The 14,993-nt window shown below is 42.0% G+C and overlaps 1 long non-coding RNA gene across 2 annotated transcripts in view; it reads left to right on the top strand.

Moving 5' to 3' along the window:
* The window catches only part of LOC141173674 (uncharacterized), an 82,550-nt gene extending 67,958 nt beyond the window's left edge, over positions 1–14,592 (top strand). For both annotated transcript variants that reach the window (XR_012252653.1, XR_012252654.1), the window contains exon 3: positions 7,092–14,592. This is a non-coding gene — a long non-coding RNA (uncharacterized lncRNA). The remainder of the gene's footprint in view (positions 1–7,091) is intronic.
* Positions 14,593–14,993: the final 401 nt, after the last annotated feature.

Genomic DNA, 14,993 nt, shown 5'->3' with positions numbered 1-14,993 from the left:
CACACCTCCACCTCACCCCCCTCCCTTATATTGCCACAGGCCTCCATATAATAAATTAATAAAAAAAAAAAAATCAAATACTCACCTCACTCCTCACCTGTTACCGCTGCTCCGGACTCCAGCGTCGCCGGCGTCTTCCCGGTCTGCGCTGTGACGGCTCAGGAGAGACCGCGGTGTAAAGACGTCACCGCACCCTCTGACCTGAGACGTCACAGTGCAGCAGCCGCGGAGGATGCGAGAGCTGCTGCGGAGGCACGGGGAGGGTAAGTATTGTGCCGGGTGCCGGGGCCCCGAGCAAGCGGGGGGAAGCAGGCGCTGACGGTGAGGGCCCCCCCCCCCACCTGCTCAGGACTCCGGCATTTGCCCGGGTGCGCCGGGTGCTGACGCCGGCCCTGGTGTGCGGCCTGCGTGCCTGCTTCTAGGGGGGGGCAGCTGCCCCATGGTGGGTACGCCCATGGGCTGGACAGACATCTGTCTGAGATGATTTAGTGAATCCTGCTTTGAGCAGGGGGTTGGACCAGATGACCCAGGAGGTCCCTTCCAACTCTACCATTCTATGATTCTATGATTCTATGAAGTACCCTTAACTGATGCCGTAAAAATGTGTTACGCCAGTCGTTAAGGGGTTATTGTGTTTTCAATTTGAAAAGAGATGTAAGCCGCTGTCAGGATCCTCTGTTACCTGAGAAAACAGTTTTGGAGAAATTCAGTATACCTGATCCACTTATTCCCTGACATCCTTTGTTAGGGAAGAGACAGAAGGCCCCATGCAGACTAAATGGTCAGCAAATCCAATGAAAAATGTTAGGTTCAGCCCAATTTAATGTGCATGGTGATTTTAAATAGTAAATATTGTTTACATTAGTTTCTATTAGTCAATTGTATGGGTGAAAATAAGACATTGTGTAATATACTGTATCTTATTAGAGAAATATGTTTCTTTCTCCTCCTGGACTGATCTTTCATTCCCAAAATTCTCAGTTCACGGGTAAAATGTGTCTTCAGTGAATACAGACTTTCCCATTACTGAGATCGGACATGACAGTTGGGTCTTTGGGAACTGTAACTGTCATCCCAGGAGAACTTCTAGCTCCTCCCTCCTCTCCATAGAAATTTAAAAGCACCAACTGTCATCTCCTATCTTAGTAATGAGAAAAATCTGTCTTCACTATATACAGATTTTAAAGAATTTACTGATAAATTGAGACGGAAAGATCAATCCAGGAGAAGAAAGAAGCAGATTTCTCTGATAAGATATATTACAAAGTTGCTTATTTTCATGTGAGCTATTGATTTATGAAATAAAAGTTAAAATGACAGTTTCTCTTTAACCCCTTAACAACATTTGACGTACTAATACGCGTCTGTGCCCTGGGACTTAAGAGCCAGACCCGTATTAGTACGTCATGGCGATCGCGCGCGCACACAGGCTGTGCAGGCGCGATCACCGCCGGGTGTCAGCTGATTGTCACAGCTGACACCCGGTACTATCTGCAGGGAGCGGTCACGCACCGCTCCCAGCACATTAACCCCCGCGATGCTGCGATCGAAGTCGATCGCAGCATTGCGGTGGCAAGGGGAGGTGATCGCAGATACTCACCTCCTCTTCCGGCTTCCAGCGCTGACTGCCGTGGCTTCCAGGATGTTGCCATGACGACCCGATGTCGTCATGACAACATCCGGGTCACCAGACAGCAGTAAGATTGTTTGGACATGCGCAGTGCATCTCCAAACAATCTTCTCCCTGTCCAGCACTGACAGCCTGCATGACACAGGGATGGTGCTGCATTCCTGTGCCATGCAGGCGATCAGAGAAAAAAAAGATGACGATATGGCGACTAGTGTTGAGTGCAAGTGCTCGCTACTTGAGTTTGCATCGGGTGTTCTGGTATGCATTGAGTATCGTGGGTATTTGAGTGACATGCTCGAGTCTCCGCCCCATATGCTTCACGGCCCAAAAAACTTTGCGGGGATTGCCTGCCATGCACGAGCGATCCCCGCATGTTTTTTTTTGGGTGTCTAATAACCGTGAAACATCCCGGCGTGGACTCGAGCATGTCACTCGAGCATACGCAGTACATGGTGCATACCTGAGTACCTGATGCAAACTCAAGTAGCAAGCACTTGCGCTCAAGACTAATGACAACTTATTCAATATGCTGACCTAATTTTATCAAATTATGTGTCGTACCTCTGGGTTCAAAATGTTCACTATACACCTTTATAAAATCCTTGAGGGGTATAGTTTCCAAAATGGGGTCACTTGTGGGGGAGCTCCACTGTTTAGGCACATCAGGGGCTCTCCAAATGCGACATGGTGTCCGCTAACAAATTGAATGGAAAATCGGCTCAAATTGTTAGCGGACGCCATGTTGCGTTTGGAGAGCCCCTGTGTGCCCAAACATTGGAGCTCCCCCACAAGTGACCCCATTTTGGAAACTAGACCCCCCAAGGCACCTATCTAGATGCATAGTGAGCACTTGGAACCCTTAGGTGCTTCACAAATTGATTCGTAAAAATGAAAAAGTGAAAAAAAACACTTTTTCATTTTTACGAATCAATTTGTGAAGCACCTGGGGGTTCCAAGTGCTCACTATGCATCTAGATAGGTGCCTTGGGGGGTCTAGTTTCCAAAATGGGGTCACTTGTGGGGGAGCTCCAATGTTTGGGCACACAGGGGCTCTCCAAACGCAACATGGTGTCCGCTTACAAATTGAGCCGATTTTCCATTCAATTTGTTAGCGGACACCATGTTGCATTTGGAGAGTCCCTGTGTGCCCAAACATTGGAGCTCCCCCACAAGTGACCCCATTTTGGAAACTAGACCCCCCCAAGGCACCTATCTAGATGCATAGTGAGCACTTGGAACCCCTAGATGCTTCACAAATTGATTCGTAAAAATTTTTACGAATCAATTTGTGAAGCACCCGGGGGTTCCAAGTGCTCACTATGCATCTAGATAGGTGCCTTGGGGGGTCTAGTTTCCAAAATGGGGTCACTTGTGGGGGAGCTCCAATGTTTGGGCACACAGGGGCTCTCCAAACGCAACATGGCGTCCGCTAATTATTCAAGCAAATTTTACAATCAAAAAGTCAAATGGCGCTCCTTCCCTTCCGAGCCCTGCCGTGCGCCCAAACAGTGTTTTTTCCCCACATATGGGGTATCTGCGTGCCCAGAGGAAATTGCGCAACAAATTTTGGGGTCCGTTTTTTTTTGTTACCCCTGTGAAAATAAAAAAAATTCGGTCTAAAGTAACATTTTTGTGAAAAAAGTTAAATGTTCATTTTTTTCTTCCACATTCCAAAAATTCCTGTGAAGCACCTGAAGGGTTAAACTTATTGAATGTGGTTTTGAGCACCTTGAGGGGTGCAGTTTTGAGAGTGGTGTCACTTTTGGGTATTTTCTGTCATAAAGACCCCTGAAAATGACTTCAAATGTGATGTGGTCCCTAAAAAAATGGTTTTGTAAATTTTGTTGGAAAAATGAGAAATCGCTGGTCAACTTTTAACCCTTATAGCTCCCTAACAAAAAAAAATTTTGGTTCCAAAATTGTGCTGATGTAAAGTAGACATGTGGGAAATGTTATTTATTAACTCTTTTGTGTGACATATCTCTCTGATTTAAGGGCATAAAAATTCAAATTTTGAAAATTGCAAAATTTTCGCCAAATTTCCATTTTTTTCACAAATAAACACAAGTGATATCGAAGAAATTTTACCACAATCATGAAGTACAATATGTCACGAAAAAACAGTCTCAGAATCAGGGGGATCCGTTGAAGCGTTCCAGAGTAATTACCTCATAAAGTGACAGTGGTCAGAATTGTAAAAATTGGCCTGGTCATTAACGTGCAAACCACCCTCGGGGGTTAAGGGGTTAAAGCCTCATGCACATGGCTATTCCTACTATGTGCCATGGTGTGGTGCCTCCATGTTAAAACCTTTGTTGTGTCTCCTTATAAAATTAAAGGCAAACAATGGTTAATGATTTTTATGGCTCTTGGATCCTGAATATATTGCTATGTGCATGTGGCCTAAGCCTGGCTCCAAGATAAATAATATCACAAAAAAAATGTAGCAAAGTAATTAAACTTCAGTAGTTTGTGATTCTTACTTGTTACTGGCAAAATACCCTAAAGAAGCCTCTAAATTAATGGGTCAAAGAGCAATCGCCCCTCCTTTAGCTGTTGCGGGGCCTCTCTTGGAACAATATAAGGATTCTGTGGTTCTTGAAGTCTTAGCTGATTGCAGTGACCCAATTATAGGCTATAAACATCACCTATATACAGTATCCTAGTTATTAGTCTGGCATAGGTTTACCCAAAAGGATGAGCCAGTATCTTTCAGTGTGTGCCCACGGTTTTTAAGCCTTGTAATTATGTGGCTTACATACAGAATTGTACAAATGCTAGTTTAATTTTTGAATACTGCTCTGAAGGTCATGAAAATATACAGCTGCTATGTAGAATGGTATAATCCCTGAATAAGAGGTGTCTCCATACTCCATGTGCTAATATCAGGAACATAGGAGTCTATAGAAATCACTTGATACCTATCAGCTTTAAAGCCTAACCTTCATTTTAATTGGAATTTTACAAATCAATAGTATGCATGAAAGTAAGCAACTTTATATTATATCTTATCAAGGAAATCTGCTTCTTTCTCCTCCTGGATTAATCTTTGGTGCTCAATTCACAGGTTTAATCCATTTTCAGGGAAGACAGATGTTCCCATTACTGAAATATGAGATGGCAGTTGGTGCTTTTAACATTCTATGGAGAGGGGAGGAGCTAGAGGCCGACAGACTTTCTGCTGCAAGTTCTCCTGAAATGACAGTTACAGTTCTCCATAGAAGTTTATGAGCACCAACTGTCATCTCCTATCTCAGTAATAGGAAAATCTGTACTCACTGAAGTCACATTTTACCAGTGAATTAAGAATATTGACAATAACTGATCAGTCTAGGAGGATATAGAAGCAGATTTCTCTAATAAGATATAATAGAAAGTTTCTTATTTTCATGTGTACTATTGATTTATAATAAATAAATAAAATGATGGTTACTCTTTAATGGTTGTTGTGCTATTTTGTTTTCCACAAAGGCTTGCTAATATTTGAAAACAGGGGCTCCAGATAATGAGACCCCCTGAGATCAGTTTATATGGTGGTGATCTACAATATGAAAAAAGGAGTTGTCAAAACCAGAGGTGCAATGTCACTTTAAGGATTCGACCAATAAAAGTTTCTAAGAACATGCCAGAGGTCAGAGTGTTACTATGCATGTAGATGGACCTGGTTTGTTTTATTGGTCTTTGGCGTCAAATGTGCTGAAAGGAAACTTTAAGTGTGAGATAAAAAGTTGATATTAATAATAAAACTAATCTGGAGATGCTGGTTTATTTTAAATAGAAACTGCAGAGTCTGATCATTGCAGACACCCATCTTCCTTGTCTAAGTGATAAGTATGAGAAGTCGTCACCACCTCACTGACAAAGTGTCAGGACGACTTCAGATTACATGAAATCCTGCTGCTCTGTAATTTATAAAAAATATTAAAATTAACTCTTGAAAATAAAATTCTTCTTAAAGGGCAACTGTTGTTTTATTTTTTTTTGTCCATAAATCAATAGTACGTGTGAAATAAAAAAAAAACTTTGTAATGTATCTTATCACAGAAATCGGCTTCTTTCTCCTCCTGGACTGATCATTCATTCTCAAAATTCTCAAGTCATGGGTAAAATGTATCTTCAGTGAGTACAGATTTTCCCATTACTGAGATAGAAGATGATGGTGCTTTTAACATTCTATTGAACTTGCTTTTGCCTGCCTCTAGTGCATAGAATTTTAAAAGCACCAACTGCCATCTCCTCTCTCAGTAATGTGAATATTTGTTTTCACTGAACACAGATTTTACCCATGAATTGAGAATGAATGTCTGTCCAGGGGGAAAAAGAAGTAGATTTCTCTGATAAGATATATTACAAAGTTGCTTATTTCCATGTGTATTATTGATTTATGACACAAAAAGTAGAATTACTCTTTAAATAAAGTGACAACTGGTATTATATATGGTCAATTGTAAAAGATATATTAGATACTTGTCTAAGCCTAATTTCCTAAAAGGGGTTTTACCAAGATTTAAAGTAGGTCCAAATGCTTTGAGCCCCACTGATTCAAAAATGCCTCTCCCCCCAAAAAATCGGTGGGGCACTGTACTTGGCTCTTTCTGGAAGTCGCTGGGTCGCACATGCTCGATCTCCGATCCATTCAGTACCCCGTCCTCCGATCAATACCCCAGTGCTCAGACCTCCAGTGATCACTAAGTCATCCTCTCTACTGTGGGTAGCAGGTAACTCTTAGTCTTTGAAAAACTGAAGGGTTGTCCACTTTTTTTTTTTAAGGATCACACCATAATAAACTAATCACAGGAAGTCCTGCAGAAGATATCATATTAAAATCCCCTGCAACCACACCCCATGTAAAATAAAGTATTCCACAGAAGCCATGAAAATCAGTGGGGACATCATCAATTCATGCAATGTACAATGGGTTGAGTCCTCCAGATGAAGCGATGCCCGTTGTAATTACTCATTGTAGACAGAAGGGTCACAATTTCATAATAGGGTATGTGAAAATGGGTTTTCTATATCAGAAAACCCCTTAAATATAATGTTAATATTTAATACAGGGTATGCGAAATTCATCACAGTCATAAATCAGGTGTTAATACTTCTGGCAGTTCTAATAAGATCTGATCTGCTGTACCCAGGAGCAGCCACTACACAACATAAACACTGCTCTCATCTTGCCGCTGGGGGCGATAACAGCTGTCAGACACCCACCGATCTTATCCCAAGGATAGATCATCAATATAGAAGCAGTGGAGAAACCCTTTAAATACCCAAATCCAGTGAATTGTAAATTCAATGGAGTAATTAGGACTTACCATGAGAACTGCCCTGTATATAAATGTTAACGCTGTGCAGACTGAGATGGTTAAAAAAAATGTTATTTTATTGTTATATTGTTTTATTTTTGGCCACCTTCCATATATTGAATTAAATATAACACATTCTTCATATTTTATCACAGAGGTCCACAAAGACAGAATTCTATGTGAAGCCCATAAAATGTCTGAGCGCGGATACCCAGAACTGCGGGTTAACTTCCCATGGACATTCTATCAGCGATCCTTTGTATCTCGGCTAGCCACGTCGCCCTCTAGCTTCTGACGGACCAGCTACAAGGGCCAAGTGGGTGAAAGGGAAAAAGATCTGAAGCAGGGAGCAGCGCTGCATATTAACATGGCTACAGTTGTTCTTTGGACTGAGCCGCAGAGGTACAATGCAAACCTATGTCAGCATTAGTTACCGAAATTACTTCACGATATGTAAAGCTCAGCAAGATTGTATGTATTTTATATTATTACTAGCTGTACTACCCGGCTTCGCCCGGGTTAATAACTGCTGTTAGCAAAATAGAATGTGTTAACAAAAATGTATTCTCCACGCAAAAACCACAAAACAAATAGATAGAAATGTAATTATTAAAAGGCAAAAACTAAGCTAATAGAAGCATTTCACAACATATATTTCAACACCAGAGATATTCCACACAGATTTAACTAAATTGGCCAAGTAATGTGAAGTAATCTTCTACTCTTCTACTCCTTATTCGAGAGCCTTTTGATAAACGACATTCTTAGTTCTTCCTTCAGGTGCAAACACAAACAGATTTTTGGCTGTTCCAACTCTTGAACAGGCTACATAAAGTTGACCATGAGAAAAGCATGGAGATTGTAAATCGATTCCAACTACTTTCAAGGACTGTCCCTGAGCCTTGTTGATGGACATAGCAAATGCCAGTCGAACAGGAAACTGGAGGCGTTTAAAATCAAAAGGCAAATCAGATGGAATGAGAGGAATTGTTGGAATGAAAACATCTTCTCCTGTGGCACATCCTGTCAAAATGGTTGCCTCAATTACATGAGGAAACAGGTTCTTAATCAAGAGTCTTGTTCCATTACACAGCTTTGGTGGATCCAAATTTCTCAATAGCAGAATTGGTGCTCCAGGTTTTAGAAAGAGGTTGTGAGGAGGAAGTCCTTGTGGCTCCAAGGAATTGAGGAACTCAGTTGGATAAAATAATGCTTGAGCAGGGTCTATTACTGTATCCACTGACTTGTAGGTTGTGCACACACCTGGAAGGAGATTTAGAATTTGAAGATTGATCTTGTTGACACTGTCATTTTTGGGAGCTAGAATAGCCCTTTCACACAGCCAGCCAGAATTTTTGAAGTGGAGTTGAATGTTTGGAAAAACCTTTGCTTTCAACTCCTCACTGGAGGTCACAATGCAACAAAAGTTGCTTAGGATGGTGATCTGTCCAGTGGTTGAGTTTACTGGTTCCTTGCCATCTCCAATAGTGAACAGCTGGCTCGAAAACAGTCCAGCAGAAACATCGCCTGTCATGTAGACCCTCATGTTTGTGTTCAGTGACATTTTCTTTACTTTTCTCCAAAGGTACGATGCTTTGAGACAGCCATTCAGTTCGTCTGCAGGGGTTGATCTTGGAATAACAGGTAGTGTTTGGCGGAAGTCACCTGCCAAAACAACAGCTACTCCTCCCATGATGTATTTGCTGCTACGCAGGTCTTGCAGCAGACTGCCCACTGCTTCCAGAGCCCTTTTGTGTGACATGGTGCATTCATCCCAAATGATGGCACTGCATTTTTAAAGCAATTTGGCCAGTCCTGATCCCTTGGCAATATTACACACGGTGCTGTCACTATGAGACAGGTTAAGTGGTAGTTTGAATGTCGAATGTGCTGTCCTGACACCTTTTAAAAGCGTAGCTGCAATTCCAGAAGATGCCAATGCAAGTGCAATCTTTTTTTGTTGTTGAAATTTTGCCAGGAGCAAGTTGATTACAAATGTCTTTCCTGTTCCACCTGGAGCATCAAGGAAGACAATCCCACCTTTGTTGGTTTCACTGAAACTTAAAATGTAGTTATAGGTGTCCCTTTGATCTGGTACCAATATTGGCTCGTTCTGAGACACAAATGCTGTCAGTTCATCAATATTGTAGTTTGTTTCTAGGAAAATCTACCTACACATTTGGATGCCTTCAGGATTTCTTATTGGAGCAGGCAAACCAAGCAACTGTAAGGCTTTTCCTGACATTGCTATGCACTGATCTTCAAGGAGCATTAAAGTTTCATTGAACATTTCCTCAGTGAAGTTGATGGATTTTCCCTTCTAATCTGCATGAGGATGTCCTCACTGAGATCAGTTTTGTACTTTGTCCAAATCTCAAGAGGATTTGAAATGCTACAGGTTGTTAGAATAATAGCAAAGAGGTGTCTTAGTCCCTTTGGGGTTTGTGTGGCAGCTGCTTCACTGAGGGTCATGTCCCAGTGTCCATCATTTTCCAAAAGTCCTTTTCTTTGGCAAGCTTCCCTGAATGTTTCACACACATGGCCTCTGACGGTCTTCAGGTCAGAAAATGATGTAAGGCCTTTGACAGCATGAAGTAACATGCGCAAGTAGAAGCACTCTGCTTTTGACGGATGAACTGTGTAGACGCGACCAAGAGTATCAGTTGCTTTCACCCCTGGATAGCCTTCAATATCAAGCCCCCGTTTCCTCCGTTCCAGTGTTTTCTGGAGGCATTCCAAGTGTAGTACTTTGGTAAATCACAGTAGAGAATAGTTTTTGCAAAAGGGTCTTGTTGACACAGCTCAAAAAATGGCAAGAGGGTGGTCTTAGGTGGTGTTAGGAGCTGCTGCTGCAAGTTTGCTGGGTTAAAGTAAATTCTCTGTCCATTTTCCAAGTGCTGGTGGGTAGCGCTCATGAATGGAGAATCCTAGTATTCTCCAAACAGCTTCATTGCTGCTTATGTACCTGCCCATCTGGAATGCCTCCACTTCATCAATAATAATAGGTCCATTTTTCTGGAGTTCAAAAACTGCTTGATCACTTCCTTTGTGGACATATTTGCAGATATACTTGATTGATTTCACAGAGTGGCAAGATTTGACATTTATGTGGGCCTGGAAGATTTTTGAGAGCAAAGGGTTGTAAGGCACTACCCACCTGTTGTCAATTTCTATCTCTTGGAGTGATGATCCAACACGCATTTTGAGCTTTGCTATGAAACCACCATCCCCTGGCTTTCTTCTTCGGTAGACTGGATATCCATCTTGTCCTGTTTGGGTTTCTTGGACCAGGGATCGTGGGTAATGCTTTGAACACCTGCCATCAATCATACAGGGAGAATTTTTGTTCAGACTCCCACACGGACCATGGATCATGTTTCTTGTGATGGTGTCAAACAGCAATGGGTCAATCTGAGGGTCTGGCAATTCGGCACTGATGATATTGTCAATTTCGGTAGGCTGTATTTTTTGCTTCAGCCAAATCAAGATGTGGGCGTGAGGAAGGCCTCTTTTTTGCCATGCAACTGAATACATCCAGCACTGCGTCTCACCATAAATATGTGATTTTGTGATGAGATTAATCATTTTTGAAAGTTTCTGTTTGAAAACCCAGATTAATTAACTGTAGCAAAATAGAAGCAGAGCTGTGATTGGTTGCTATTGTCAGCCTGATAAATCTTTGTGAGATGAGTTTTGTGTGTGCTGAGGGTGGTATATGTGTTCAAGCACGTGGTAGTGTGTGGCGCATTTTGTGTGTGTGTTCATATCCCCGTGTGTTGTGAGTATGAGTATCCCATGTCGGGGTCCCACCTTAGCAACTGTACGGTATATACTCTTTGGCGCCATCGCTCTCATTCTTTAATTCTCCCTTGTTCACATGTGCCAGCTGTCAATTTGCCTCCAACACTTTTCCTTTTCCTTTTTCCCCATGATGTAGATAGGGGCAAAATTGTTTGGTGAATTGGAATGCGCAGGGTTAAAATTTCGCCTCACAACATAGCCTATGACGCTCTCGGGGTCCAGACGTGTGACTGTGCAAAATTTTGTGGCTGTAGCTGCGACGGTGCAGATGCCAATCCCGGACATACACACATACATACATACATACACACACACATTCAGCTTTATATATTAGATTATTATTATTATTATTACAATGTGTTCAATGAAACATTATACACTCCTCAACAAACAAATTGCAACACCGAGAAGGAAAAGTTGTGGAATTATGGAAATCACAGGATGGATAGACATGTTACTGCATTGAGCAGGGGGATGGACACGGTGACCCAGGAGGTCCCCTCCAACTCTAACATTCTAGGATGTCCTATTAATGAAGAAATGGAAACAACATTTTCTAAACATCTTAATTTATTCAGTATGGAGTATGAACACCCTCAGAAATCCCTGTACTTAGACACTTTGGCTGTTATCAATCAAGTTATTAATGGATGTCCAAGAAATGTTCTGTCGTGCTGAATTCACTTGGGCAAATCATCAAGATCCTCTGCTGGCAGCAGCCTTTGTAATTGTGGACCAATAACCCAGATGTGACAAGTCTGGAAGATGCTGCAGGCTATGGTAGAACATTTAGGCCATACAGGCTGCTCACAGAAGCATGATAAATATGTGGCCCGTTGTTGTCATGTTGAAAAATTTTTTTTACTGCGTTTTTACTTCACACGTTCAATATTTGGTCAGTATTTTACATCCGTATTTGTAAACCAAAACCAGGAGAGGAACAATCAGAGGAAAAGTATAATAGAAACACGTCACCACTTCTGTATTTATCACCCACTCCTGGTTTTGACTTACAAATACTGAGGTAAAATACTGACCAAATACTGAATGTGTGCATGGGTAACTCTGGAGCTTTGTAAAGTCAGGAACATTACATAATGGACTTGGCTATCATAAAGATTATACAGTATTATGCAGAGAAAGCATTTTTTTATGATTCTTTTCTCTATGTGTGCTCTTTCTAATGATAACAATTTGGTAATATAAGAAACAGTCTGCAGTGTTTCTGCAATGTTTTGCATTTTGGATGATTTGGAGGACTGGAAGTTTGGACATGCTTGTTCTAGAAAATTATTACATCTTGATAATGTAAAAGGCCCCGACTACTAACGATGGGGGTAAGATTCAATTTTGATACAGTGATGCCACTGACAGGACAGATGAGCTTTAAAAGAAAAACGGTGGTAAAACAATAACAAGATTCATTGTAACAAAACTCGCCCCTGTTTGTATGGGGAAGAAAAGTGAATAAAATAAACAGTAACATTTTTAATCCAACAACTCGTACAAAAGAATTATGTTTTATTTTTCTTAAACAGGGCTAGTTCCTAAGGGGAAGCCGTAATATGTGTATTTTCTCCTGGTTCACAATCTTAATACTATTCCCAATCAATAAATTTCTGGGATCCCAATATGACCAAATTCAGCTGTACAGCGAGGCGGATTACAGCCCAAGTTCACCTAACAAGAATAACATATAAAATAAACAACCACATTCAATTCCCATCCTTGTTTAAAACATAGGGTGCTTTACCCTCCGCGGGCGCCGTGTCACACTTCAGAAGATGGCCGGTTCTTTTCAATGTTATCCCACTGTTGCACTTCCCCGCGCTCTTCACTGAACAGAAATAGAGGATTATTGTCCCAGATGTCACCAATCACAGGAGCACGAAACCGCTGCACTCCAAGGGGGAACCAGGTTCGCCTACTCCGGACCTTCCTTTTTTTCTCATCCTCCAGGAGCTCCCAGACCACACGTGTCACATCCCAGCTCCGTCTGTCTGGCAACCCAACCCCTCTCCACCAAACAGACTTTATCCATCCTCAGCTTGAGTGGCAGAGCAATGATGCAGTGAAAGTATTTTATAACTCAAGCAGCAAACTTGCATTTTCACTGCACAGTTTGTCTATTATTTGCATCGCAGCATTCATAAAATTATTCAAGTATTGTTTTGTTAACACTTAATAAAATTTAGATCAACAGTGAGTGTCACTGACATCTAGTGGTCAGATGTCATCGTTACAGGTGTGGCTGTTATGATCTGCAACATGAACTAAGGAAAGAAGGGGAAAGCTGTCCCTACAGTAAGACTAAGCTGAATCCCTACGATGTAGCGGGCTGCCTGTTCCTAGCGAACAGACCCGCCTTAGTCCTCGGCTAGTCTGAACAAAGACCTATAGCATAAGGGGAGGGGTCCCTAAAAGAACTAAGGACTGGAACAAAAATGGGACACCTCCTAAACAGAGAAGTTGTTGCAGAACACAAAAGACAAACTGACAAAAGGTCCCAGAGGTCCCAGAAGGACCAAGCGAACTGACAGAGATAGGCACCGAAGCAGTTGGCTAGAGAAACAGTCAAACGAAACTGAAGTCCAGCACAGCCAAAAGGGTGGAGCTGGAATATAAAGGCAGATGGTCACTTGACCGCAAAACACAAGAAGAAAAAAAACAAACAGGAGGGTTCTAACAGTGGCCTCCACTCACAGTCATCACCAACACACATATCTCTATACACCCTCTTACCGTAACATTCCTAGAAAACTCCAGGCCTTTAATTTTGCCTGAATCAAACATGAGAAGCTTTTAGTTAATTCAAAAGTTGATGGCCAATGACTCCGGTGCTGACTGGTGCCCTGCACACAATTATCTGTTACCACCCGCCCGCTATTAATTTACTGTACTATCATACTGCGTAGAAATAACCATATTGTACAGTGCCAAATTAATTGCATGATACAATATTGTGTCCAAATAAAAAAGCATTACACTGAACAAAAAACTTCCTTTCAGTACAAAATGCTGTGAAGGGCCACCACCACCAGTCACTGCAAATACTGAACAGCGCACAAGTGGTTGCGCCACTGTAGGGGATCGGCCCTTACTGGACATTGAATACACTGTGACTTTAAGGCATCATGCTCCCCTCTGAGTCTTGTGTTTGGACTAGTCGCCTCCCCCTGCTGTGGTTGGTATGTGCTGAGAGAGAGAGAAGAACCAGTAAGTAGAGACCTCCTGTGGATGTGTGTGTCTGAGGTAACAAGGAGACGCTGACAGCTTCTCTGATCAGCAGAGACTATAAAGAAGACACTGTTAATCTATGGAAAGAGAAGATTACGGACTATAGCAAGATTTGTTGTTTGGGACTGTGTCAATGAGTAGAGGAATTTATCCTTTTCTTGAAGACCGTTTTCCCTGGAGACTGAGGACCTGAGATAACACATAACACAGCATGTCAGCCATTTCTGTGAGAGTGAAGCAAGGTTTGCCTGCTGGCTGCAAGAAATAGATCCTGTATACAAGAAAAGGACTCAAGTGAATTCATCCAGCTCTTTCCCACCAGAAACAAGCAGCGGCCGCCTTCTGCGCTTGATCTGCACATGTGTGAGTGAGCCATCGATGTGAACTGTGTTAGGGTTTAGTGTAGTTTTCTGTAGCTAAGACGCTGTAGCAGCGTGGTCCAAATAGCGGAAAGCCAGATAGGGGATTAGCTCAGAGTAATTTGTGAAACTGGTTTTGCACTGTTTGTTCTGAGCTTTCATTGCCATAGCTGGGGCATAGTTTGTGACTCGCTCCAGCTATATCTTCCTATGTTCATGTTGATAATATCGTTATTGTAAATATTGTTATTTTCATCTCCCGGCATATAATTCCTTTGTACATAATAAAGCCGGAGTTTTGTTTCAGTCTTCTCGTCTGCTGTGCCGTACTTGAATCTTTCTTGTGGTGTTCTTTGGACATCACACAATGCCAAGTAAGTACCACCATACAGTACTCAAATAAAACCACCATACAGTGAGTAATAAACAGCTCCCCACATAAAGCAATCTAATTTTGTAGTTGGCACAAGCCACAAGTGCCAGATCCCTGGTGATGCCCCCCAAAAAGAAGGGTGGAGTTGGCTCATGACTGGCAAATTTGGAAGATGCATGTATAGCGTCCCATTTTGCTGGTGAGCTTAAAAGGGACCAGTCATGACAAAAAATGCTATTATCCTGCAGACATGGGGTTAATCTGAAGGTTAATAGTGTTCTAAAGCC

The sequence above is a fragment of the Phyllobates terribilis genome, unplaced genomic scaffold, assembly GCF_046119375.1.
Source record: "Phyllobates terribilis strain yellow unplaced genomic scaffold, ASM4611937v1 Scaffold_13__5_contigs__length_258822181, whole genome shotgun sequence".
NCBI classification, from domain to species: Eukaryota; Metazoa; Chordata; class Amphibia; order Anura; family Dendrobatidae; genus Phyllobates; species Phyllobates terribilis.
This window is presented reverse-complemented; position numbering and strand designations above follow the sequence as displayed.